Source organism: Serinus canaria, chromosome 5 (assembly GCF_022539315.1).
Source record: "Serinus canaria isolate serCan28SL12 chromosome 5, serCan2020, whole genome shotgun sequence".
NCBI lineage: Eukaryota > Metazoa > Chordata > Aves > Passeriformes > Fringillidae > Serinus > Serinus canaria.
The window spans coordinates 50,780,762-50,792,788 of record NC_066319.1 but is presented as its reverse complement, the minus strand read 5'-3'; positions in this window follow the sequence as shown (position 1 = coordinate 50,792,788).

Here is a 12,027-nt window from a genome sequence, read left to right as displayed (position 1 = left end):
AAACAACTGTTTGAGGAGATGGAGACATCAGTAGAAGGAGAGCTTATCTATAATTAGAGCCAGATGCCTCACTAAGCCCTCGATAACACTTTATTTTATGCAGCCTTTGTTTACCAGATTTCTTCTCTGCACGAATCATAAGAATGCACCTCTGGTTCAGAATAAATGCTACCCAAAGCTAGCAGAGCACACCCTTATTTTCTTTCTCAGAGTAAAATTAATCCCAGTAGGTTAGAGAAGTGCATTAATTTAAATGAGTGAATTTAGAAGCAGTATAATTCAGAGTACACTTTCTTTTTCCTACCTGCCTATCTACCCTGTCTGCTCACCATCCTCAGTGAGAGTCAGACACCTCAAGTTTTAAAACTCAACAAAAATCCATCACAGTCTGGTGACATCTGTTGTATTACACAAATAATTGGAACTGTTTTGTGAGCTCTCCAACATTGCATCTGAAATTATAACAACAACTTCACTTCCTCTTCTTTGTGTGGAAGCCAACCTTTGACGCACATAGCTGGAAGGTAGATTTATACTGTTAAAAAAAAAAATTATTTTGGTTAGGAATGTTTTGACTCAGATTCCCTGCCCTGCTCCTCCTTCCCACAGAGGCCAATACTATTGTTTTGAAATCCTTAATGAGTAAGTGTTTGTTTCAGTGAAACTTCCAGGATGAAACTCAAACAGATCCCGAAAGCCACACAGGCCTGAAACTCTCATCTCCAAAAACCCAACTGCAACAGGATGGTATCTCAGAGCATACTAGAATGACTGATTTGTCCTCTAAGCTTCTTTAGGTGGAACATCCATTATGCCTGGGAGACTGACACTGTAGGCTGATGACTCTTAACCAAAATCAATTCTTTGCTAAGTATGAGACAGAGGAAATTTTGAACTTGGGCCGTTCCTATTTTAGAAATCCCTCTGGTCACTTCCAATGAACTGGAAGATGCTGAGAAAACCTCTCCTTTTCAGAAGTCAAAGGAAATTACAATATTACAATTATATGATTTTGTGTTTGGTTATAAAAAGTAATTGAACATGAATCTGAAGATGGAACTGGACTGAAAGGGAGAAAGAAATAGTAGAGTGCACAGTTCCAAACTCAAAAGCAGAGCTAATTAGTTTATAAGGGCAATATGCTCCCAAAGTAGGCTTAGAGAGACTCTGGAGACTTGGTAGAATCCCTCTGGAAAATAAAAATTTAAGTTAATAAACAGAAATCAGAAGAACTGGAAATTGCTGATAAATTTGGTAAAAAGTGTCAACAGGACAAAAATAAAAAGAATTATACCTTGCCCTTGTAATAGCAAATAGAAACTGATTGCAAATAAAAACGGAATGTAACCTGGGCACATTAGTACAGGAAGGAGGATCTGGGATGGGAGAGTTTTGTTTAAGAGACAAACAGAACACAATTTAGTGCTGGACTACAGGACACTCTCAGTGCAAAAGAGACAGTAGAACCATTTCAGATAAAGTACACTGTCTGAGGGAAGCTGCTGTTGGGCAGCAGTGACCAGGGAGATTGAATCACACCCAACGATTTAGCAAAAGAGTAAAAAACAGGAGAGAATCCAGTGCAATGAAACAAGAGGGCTGAGAATTTCATAGACCCTGGATTCACCGAGGTGAGGATAAAAAGTGTTGAAAGGAAATTACACTGATTTAGTTTCTTGTTCACCATTAATTTTCAGGCACTTATGTATGATGAAAAATATAAGTAATGTTAAGCACTGGAAGAGCAGCAATGTCTCTGAAGTTTTAATGAAGAGGTTAGATGAAAATAGCTAAAGATGCTTCAGATATATCTTGTCCCACCACTAAGCTGTGAGCAGAGGGAACAAGACCTGATATTCTCCTGCCTCCAGCCCTACTTTTCCACATCTGTGCCCTCACGTTTCTCTGGTTTGTCTGCTGAGGAGGTGGCAGTTTGATGGTGAGCAGAAGTGCTATGATACAAAGAGTTAACAAAGAAGACAAAAGAAGAGGAAGGAAAAGCGTCCAAGTCATTCTTCACACTTATGCACATCACTTTTTCAAACAAGGATACAGTGCTATTTTTAGCAAAGTTCCTGGAAACACAGCACGCTGAATATTCATTATTCACACCAAAAGATACGAGATGGTGAGCAACATTGTTCAAATATGTCTTTTCTTTCACAAAATGGATGAGTCTTAAAGTCTTGTATATCAAGTACTTGAATTTGCTTGTGCAGTATTTTGCAATTAGAGGTGTCCAGACAACTTCCAGCAAATGAAGGGTCTCTCTGTCAAAAAAAAAAAAAGTGTTACTCATTCAAAGTATGTTTTTGTTTGAGATCTAACAGATCCATGACTTGCTGTTTTCCTGATGACTTGTCTGCCACCAGGAAGACCTGGTCAAGGACTCTTCAAGAGCATCCAAGTTTCTTGTGTTTCAGGATGCAGGTGGCCCAAACTGGAGGGCAATCAGGCACTGTACTTCCCTGTGAAATGGAGTTAATTTCCCTTGCACGGCTGGACACTTTCATCAAGATTCTTCATCAACTTTCCATTGCTTTCAAGGGAAATAAAAATTTCCATGAGAAGAGAAGTCACTAGAAACATAGATTTCCATATGGAAAACAATTTCTTTTTCTTCATAAAGGGGTTTGTGCTGCACATACTGCAGAGCAGGGACACAAAGGAAGTAATAAAGTAGTTGCTTGAGGGATCAGCTATGTAAAGCATGAAGAAGTAGATCTTCTGTGAGGGGAGAGTAAAAGTTTGCAAGCACACAATTCAATAACTTTGTATGTGTATAGGGACTAATCTGACTTTCTGAGGCCATCTAGCATCTGCTAGGAAGACGTTTCCCAAGTGCTCTTTTAGTTGATGATCATTTTAAATAGATTTTGTGCACATAAGAGTGGTTCTGAGTTCACAGCAGCACATCTCATGACTCAATGTGGCAAATAGCCAGATAAAGATCACAGCCTCACTGACAAGTCTCATTCTTCTCAGTCCTATTTCAGAGCTCACAGATACCTGAAATAGATTGCTTTGCATTCAAAATAGCCTGCTGTGCAGCACCACATACCTTGGAAAACCTGCATCATTTATAGAATCATAACTAAAAGGCAGAATGGACCGTCAGATCATCTTTCTTTGTAGTCATGGCATGATAGTGACATTTCAGATCAGTGACATCTGCAAAATGGCTTTGGAGAGTTTATCTTTCCTGAAAGACCTTACTGCCATACTGTGCATAAAATCTCACTAGTGAATATTTTAAGTTTTGTGGGAATTCAATAGGAGCAAGAGTCATCACTGCATTTTTAGGGAAACCCAATCTGTGGAGACCAACATCCTGTGAATGTTCTAGAGTTTTTTCAATGCTGCACATATGCTGCTCATATTTCATGCATATTTTCCCCTCTACCAAGCTATCAAAGCTACATCACATTGCTCTGCATGCTTCTTGCTGATTTGTTCAAAAACAAGCAATGAGGTGCATTTTAAGGAAAACTGAGCTATCCTTTGGCTTGCCCAGATTGCATTTCACCTCACTCCTTGATGGGTTATGTCTACACCAGGAAATCCAAACATTCCAGGAACACCTAAAACATTTGTTAAACTGCTAGAATAGTCCCAGACAGCCTTTGGCACCCTTTATGCCTCCAAAGCTGCTCCTGGGAATGGCTGATGAGTTCACATACACTGGAGACCTTTCCAAAAGGCAGGCAGCACACGGCTGCTCCTCTTTGGAGGGATGGGTTCATTTACTAGCCCAGGTGAAAGGCATTCTGTGGCAGTTGGCTTAAGTACTTGGGAATGCTCATGGCACACCTCATGGATCTACAGACACATCCATAGGGAAAAAAGTTAAGCAAACAACCGAAGTGTCAAAATATTCACCAGGCACCAAGAAGGTGGAATGACCAGAATTAGACAAGAGCCTGAGGGAAGGTTCTGTTCACTCAAATTTTGTCACACACACATCTGCATGTATCGCGCAGTGATAAATGAAGTATCTCCATTCTTCTGGTATAGCAGTCTTAACACCATTTTGCTGTTAAAAATGAAAAGTTATACAATCTATTGCTATTACAGAAGTTATTTATCTCTCAATTTTGCAAAGATCTTTTTTCTACTATTTGTTTAAGTGTTTTCTCCTAAAGTACAGAAGAATTGTCCAGATCTACTCAGCTGAAAGTAATCAAAGCATCTACAATAAGAGAGTCAGAAAATGCAAATAAATTCTGTGCTAGAAATAACTCATACATGGTAACAGGAGGGGGAAAAAAAGAAAATTAAAGGCAGATTTTAGGTATTCTCCAAATAAGGTGAGTCAAGAATTATCATCAATATTTATTCCTAGCTCTGATTTTCTTGTACCTCACTAAGGTTATTCAACAGTTGTGGATTTTCTGTTTCCCATATAAGCACATTGATTCTGATGTCACTTAGAAGAAGCTTTGGAGCCTGAAAGAATTCACATTTTTAAATTACTTTATCTTCTTCAGATGAAAAGATTCATAAGGACACAAAGTGATTTTTCAGAATCTGAAGTGGCTTTTGAGTTCTGCTCAATCATATCTTGACATGCAAAAAGACAAGAAATTAATAACAGGAAAATGCACCTGATACCTCACGTGGCACAGTAGTAATGATTATTTTATTAGCAAAAGGAGTGAGTCAAAAAGTAAGGAAAATTTTAGAAACAGTTTGCATGCATGTATTTATACTGCTGGCAAGATTTCAAATGAAAACACTGTCCTAAGTAAAGGTGAGTAGGAAGGTATTTAATTTGAGTCAGGCAGAAGCAGAGAAGGTATGAGGTTTGAGAACCACTCCTTTCTTTTTTCCTCTGTGGAAAACCCCAATTCGATTTATTAATATCTATAATTCACATAAGGCAGAGATTTCTTAACATGGGCCATCCAAGAGAAAGGCAGTGCTCAGAGAAAGACTCTCTGTGTGTCTTTCTGTATGAGAAAGACTTTTGTCTTCTAAACAGGTGCTGTCTTTTGAGCCATTATTCCTCCCAGGCCCTAGCAGCTGTATATGCAATATTTTAAAGTCACTTCTAAGAATTTCATACAGCAAGAGAAGCATCTGTCCCTGTCAAAAATTCAGATGGATAGACTGTGAGGTGTAAAGCAGATTTGTGCCCTTATTTTTTGTGATGTAGAAACCCATAGATCATCTCTAATTACTAGATCTCTTAACCTTCAATTGTTTTGCACAGATTTGGATTATTCTGTTGACTAGCTAGTAGTCAAAGACATAGGTAGTCACAAACTGTTAAATTCACAAAATGAGTCATCCCACATAAGGAAGTAGTTGAGTGTTATGAGATAATTTGGCACAGAAATACAAATGAGTCCAATTTGTAGCAAAGCAAATTCAGGTAACCCTGAACTCTACTTGCATAGACAGGAACTGGAACATTTGACAAAACAAAATTTCTTAACCTGACTGTCCAAGTAATCTAACATAAACTGGCATAACCACTCCAACAAATGTTTTGTTATGACGGTGTAACCCACCTCTGTGCTCACTTCCCCTGAGACCACACAGATTGTGCTGCTCCAGCACTGTCTGGCCTGTTTTACAAACCATAAAACAGAACCCTTCTTTCTATCCAGGCAAACTGTGTAGAGTTCAGGCATTCTGATGCATTTAAGAAGAAAATTTGCTTCCTCTCATCAAATTTGCTGTGATTGTGTTTGGAGCTCTTTGCAATGCTCTTCGGACATTAAACATATTCCTACAGAAAAATTAAATGCTTATAGTAGAAGTAATTAACACAATACAATTGAAACAAAGATTGAAGTAATCAGAGAAGATCCAGTGATCTTGGTGGTTGGGTAACTTAACTTTCACCCACTGCCCTGTTAGCAAGACTGGGGCCTTGTGGTCCTCTTTGCAGCTCAGTCAGCAGCTGGCAGCCTCAGGCAGTCACTCTGTGCTTTGGGCTGGTTTTCTCTTGTGTGTCTCCTGACAAAGTCTGTGCTGTGCACCAAAGAGCCTCAGTGCTGAACACATTTAGCACCTACTAGTTATTCTCTCACCTTAAAGTTATTTTAAATGACAATGCCTTTGGCAAGGGAGGAGCTGTTACACCTTCACTGGGTCCTTCCTTGTTCTTTTCATCAAACTTACAGGAAGGGATTTGCAAAAAACACTTTCAGCAGCTTCATGTCCTTCTGGGGCCAGTCACAGTTTGTAGTAAGACTGCACTATGGAAGAAGAATTTATTCCACTCCCTTAGAAGAAATGATACATACTTTATCTGGAAAAAAGCTGTCTGGGAAGCACAGAAATATCCAGAGCCAGCAAGAGGATTGCTTGAGTGTTCACTCAAGAACACTTCTTCGTGTACAGAATTGTTAAGATTATTTCTATTACCACGAAAATTAAATCATATTATTGAACAATGTATGAAACTTTGATGAAGAATTTGGAGGAAAGACATTAATAAGTATTTTGACTGAGAAATATTAAAGGTTTATTTCATTTTTACAAGTACACAGGAAGCATCTGAATTGTAAAGTGTTCTTTATACAGAGCTCATTTATAGTAAGCAGATCTGAGGCTCTTATTTTACTCTTGATGTAGATGTCTGCCACAGCAGGTTCCTTTCCTTACCATATTGAAAGGAGCTGCTGAGATCAGTGTACTTCACTTTCTTTGAATGGTCACACCAATTTGTGCAGGCAGATCATTAGCATATCATACCATCACACTGCAATGTTTATGGATGAGATACTATCATTAAAGTATGTGCTATTCTCATGCAAAAATCAAGGAACTCTGAAGGTTTTATCTCTAACACAGCATCAGAAGGAAGCAAGGGAGAAGCTGGTGATGAAAAATCGAGATCTCATAATGTGGTAAAGTGTCCAGATGGGAAAGACACCAATTACAGCACTCTTCCTGTAGCCTCCTTTTCCAGCCTAACACATTTGTACCTCATTATCTAGTATATATCTTCCTTTTAAAAAGAAAAAAAAAATCTACTATTTCTAGGAGTAGGGGTAAAGGCTCCAAAAAGAAAGATCTGAGAAAAGCTGACCTTGAGGGGAGAGGAGCTCTGAGAAAGAGGAAAAAGCTGGGATGAATTTTGGGATACAGCTGATTCTAGGGCAGGAAGGAGGAGACTGTGATGGCATGAAGGAAGAGGATTGTCAAAGGCTTGAAATGAGCCAGACACTCCCTAGACCAGAGGAGCTGGGCACTAAAGTCAGACCAGATCTCAGCTTGAGTGGTAGGTCACAATTCAGACCAACTCCCATCTTGCCCTTCTCACCCAGCATCAGTGTGTGCATCAACACCAGCCTCCTGTTCCGCATTCTTTATAGTCTGAAATTCAGCAAGCCCCCAGGTCATTCATGGATGTTCTTATGGTAAAGGTCTAATGAGACACACCCATTTAAATGACATTTTTCTACCACTGCTATTGCACTCGCCTGGTAAGAAACAAGGCTGGCAAAACCACAAAGGGTATCCTCAAAAGTGTTTTGAATGAAAACCTAACTCATTCTTGAAAAAAACGACCATGAAAGTTTGAAAGTGTTACAAATTGTAACACTGGAATCAAGTCTGCTCTCTTTGTTTCTTTTTTTTTTTCATTTCAATCTTACAAAAATAGGGACCAACTGAAAAAGTTGCATCTGGAACAGATTTCTCTCAATTATTTTTTCTAAGTGTTCAGTTTTTAGCTTGGACACAGCTGATGAATTATGCATGTTCCAAATAACAGAATTACAATGAAGCTGCTTGGCTGGGATGGCAGAGAATGGGAGTAGGGAAGCAAAGGTTAAAATTAATATCTGAGGATTAGTATATGTAATTAAAAATCATCTAACAAATATGCATAGATAAAATAACTGGAGGGGAGAAAAAAAAACCAATGGAGGTCACAAAATATGAAAAAAGAAAAAGATCATACAGCTCCCTTAGGAATCCTGAATACTAATTGAATCACAATAGTAATAAACTGTAAGTTTTAAAATACTTTTTTCTTGACTCTTTGCCAACAGAAATTTAGTGACATGCCCACCATCTTGCAGAGATCTCCAGAGATGAAAAGACTATAGATGTGCATAAAGTGGCCTAGATTAATACCATGACACTTCAAAAGCACAACTTGGAATATTCCCCATTTCATCTTGAGCTGTGAATAATTCATCACTTTAAAACATGGGGGTTTTAAAACTTAGATGCAGACTTAGATGCATAATTATTGAATTTCCTTTGATCCACATTGTTTGTTTAATAAGTTACCTAACATTAGGAAGTATGCCTTGTAACAACTGTAGTTTGAGTTTTCTTATATAATAGAAAAGGAATGAGAGGAATGAAAAGACATAAAAATAATACTAAAGCATCCAAAATAATTTTTACAAATCTTGTTAGCAATTCTGTGTGTAAAGTCTTTGGGTTTTCTGCATTAGGGATGAGTGGAAGTTAGGTCTTCATGGTTCAGTTCAATGTGGCAGTCTAACTTTGACTGAATTCTTGATTACAGCTGCCTAACTTGGATGACAAATTTATCTAGAACTGTAGAAGCTACACACACCACTGAAAAAATACAGGTATTGTGTTTTCTTGAAGTTCCATTATCTATTTTTGTATAGTATAAATGAATGGTTTAGCTTGTTGTTACTATGCTAATTATATAAAACATGTACACTTATCTCTATAAAGAAAAAATATTTTAAGATATTACTTAAGCAAATGAAACTTGGTAAATGATCTTTCTTTTGTGTTAATATCCTGCACTGTTCCTGTCAAGTCTATAATAGGAGATGGCTTCTAGCCCAGATAAACTATTTATAGTCAAAGTGTCTTTAATACCCTTAATTACAAACTAAGATTTGTTAATTTTCCCAAACAGATCAGTTTCACAACTTAGAAAAACATGGCTCACCCTCTTTAGGTGTGAGGATGATTATGAATTGAAGACATTTCCTACTGCTGAGACCAAAACAAAGCTAACTCTGAAATCTTCCCAGCGCTCAACAGGAGCACAGCAAGGGCAGTTCCAGGACCCAGCAGGGAGCAGAATCCACAGCTGTGCTTTCCCAGCTGCCTGCAGGCCTTAGGAAAGATGGTTATATTCCTACATCCTCCTGTGCCTCATCCAGCCAGTGCACAAGAGATGGCAGCCCAGGAGTCCCAGTTATTTGCCTCCATACACGAAGGCCATAATAAGGCCTGGCAAGGAGCAAAGTCTAAATAAGTCCAACTATTCTTATAGCACATTACACATTCCATAAGTGAAGACAAACCTCTCTTTAGCCCATAATATTTTTCCCATAAACTTTTAGAAGTTGCCCATTTGAAATCAGCTGAAAAAGATGGATTTACAGACTTCTGAGTCAAGAACTGCTGTCCTACCTTTGCTCCACCAGAGATCTAAGTTGTTTAAAAGAGCATTAACTTATGAGGATGTTCTTGACAAACAGTGCTCTTGACAGTGGATGAAAGAAATGGAACTGTCCTGAAGAATGCATCTGCAGTGATCTCAGCTTCTAAAGACATTTCCATTTCCTTTCCAATATACAATCTATTATCCCCAACCCATAAAACCTCATGGTTCACACTCAGCTACTTTAGTGGAAACACCTCTTATTCTTTAGAAATATTCGGAACCTATGTGAAATCCTGCCCCTCACAAAACCCATCAGTTTTGACAATACCTGTAAGAGAACTGAGACTTCATCTGATGCTCCAATGCAGAACACTTTGAAATCAGGACAAAGGTTGCATTGGCTCAATGTCAGTTTGGTGGTGGATCCATGATAATACAAAAGTTCTTGTAGTGACAATGTGTGATCCCAACAGACTGAATAAGCCCAGAATCCATTTTCAATACAGAATAAGAACAGTTATCTTTCCCAATCTTTGCATGCACAATGGGGAGCAGCAGTGTGCAGTGAAACACCCTTCCATACCCTCCAACATGGAAACCAGCAGCTGTGCCTACTCTTTACAGCAGCCTACCAGGATTTTCCTTCCACTGCCATGTTTTACAGCTCTTTGAACCCAACATAGTTGCTGGCATCCACAGAATCCTGTAGACATGCAATGGGAGTTGTGTGGAAAAAAATCTTCTTTGCCTTTGTTTTCAACTTGATATTTGAGTGTTTCATTTGCTATTTCCTTGTTACTGTGTTCTGAGAAACAGTGAACAGTATTCCTTACCCATCTTCTGTATGACATTCCCTATAGAATATCTGCTTTCTGCCATATTTTTCAGGGAAAGGGTTTTAATCTATTTAGTCTTTCCTTACACAGAAGCTCCCCATCAGCCTTGCTGTCAATCTTTGTTACATTTCATTTCCTCTGAAACCCAAAAGGGAGCAACTGTGAAGTTGCACATATTGTTCAAGATGCAGGTGCACTGTGATTTGAATGGTGGCTTAACCATGTTTCCTGCTGACTTCCTAACTCTTTTCCTAGTACATTCTACCACCTGACTTTGCTTTTTTGATCACAATTGAGTACCATGGTGATGTTTTCTGAGCACAAGCTGAAATCCCTCCCAGACTTCTTCCTGTAATAGTGAACACTAATTTAGAGTTATTTGCTGTGTATGTATATTTAGGGTTATTTTTCCCTGAAAGCTCAAATGGCTTTAATCAACTCTGAATTTCCTCTGTTATTTTATTGCCCAGTCACTGGTGTAACACTTCTTTCACAGCTGGATCCCCATCTGACTATGTTGAATAATTTTCTCTCATACCAGGTTTTGCCACCTCACTTTTCATCTGTTTCCCAGGACACCAACAGACATGCAGAACAGCACAGGATCCCTGTGTGGTGTCTTTGATAACTTCCCTCCATTAATACTCTATCCATTAAATAGCTACTAATCCAGGAAAGGACCTTCTCCTTTATCCCATGTTAAATTTTGGGTTCTAAAAGAGTATTCAATAAGAAACAGCAGTCAAATGCTTTTTGAAGGCTTAGATACAGACATAAAAATTGAGTATGCAAATATAAATCAACTGTATCTTAGTAACATTCTTCACCAAATTAATAGATTTGTAACACACTGCTTCTTTTACAATTGACATACTAGCTGTTCTGTATGCCTAACTAGCTATATGCCTAACAAGGCATCCATATGTTTTCAGGTTTTTTCTGGGGTTGGATTTTAGGAGGGCTTTTGTTTCTGTTAGAGTTTGATTTTGGTTTTTTTTTGTGGGTTTTTTTTTTGTTTTGTTTTGTTTTTTTTTTTTTTGCTTGGATGGTTGGTTGGGGGTGTTTTTTATGCTTTTTATTTGTTTGAGTTTGGTTTCGTTGTTGCTGTTTTCCCCTAACACTGATTTACCTGATATGAATAGAAAATTTATTACCTTAGATGCCATGTGAATGTTTTTTTAAGTGGTATCACTTTTGCTCCTTACTATTCCTTTGCATTGATACTACTTGAAAGACTGTGGTATATAACACAGTAAGTAACTCTGCAATTTCACCTCTGAACTCTGCTGGTATTTCATGGCAAACACCACATGGTTTTGACAATCTTTTTATATTTACATTTTCAGGTAGTTTTTAGTTTCTACATATTATTTTCTTTCTAATGAAGACTCACTATGATCTTGTTTCAGAAACTGCTTTTTAACAAAACACAACTAATTTTATTTTCAGCTTCCAGGACATTTGAAAAATTGGGGACCATCTCTTATCTTTTTGCATTCCTACAGACACTTATTTTCTACTTACAGAAGGTCTCAAACCAGATTCATGTGTTGTAGGAGGTCCATGCTGCCCCCCTCACCACATGGCAGGTGATGAAAGACTCAGCAATGTCAGCAATTCTTCCTGTCCTTCAGCAGGATTATCCAAGGAAAGTGATCAGTAGAAAAAAGTACCTCAACCCAGCAGTCAGCAACAGATATCTTGAGCAGAACTCTAGAGATCCTGTATGCTAGACAGAAAAGTAAAACACCCAGAGAGGGGAATTTCAAGGATTCTCCATAGACAAAAAGATGCAAACAGACAAAAGCGAAGTGACCAAATACTGGCATTTTTCTTAGGAAGGGCTGG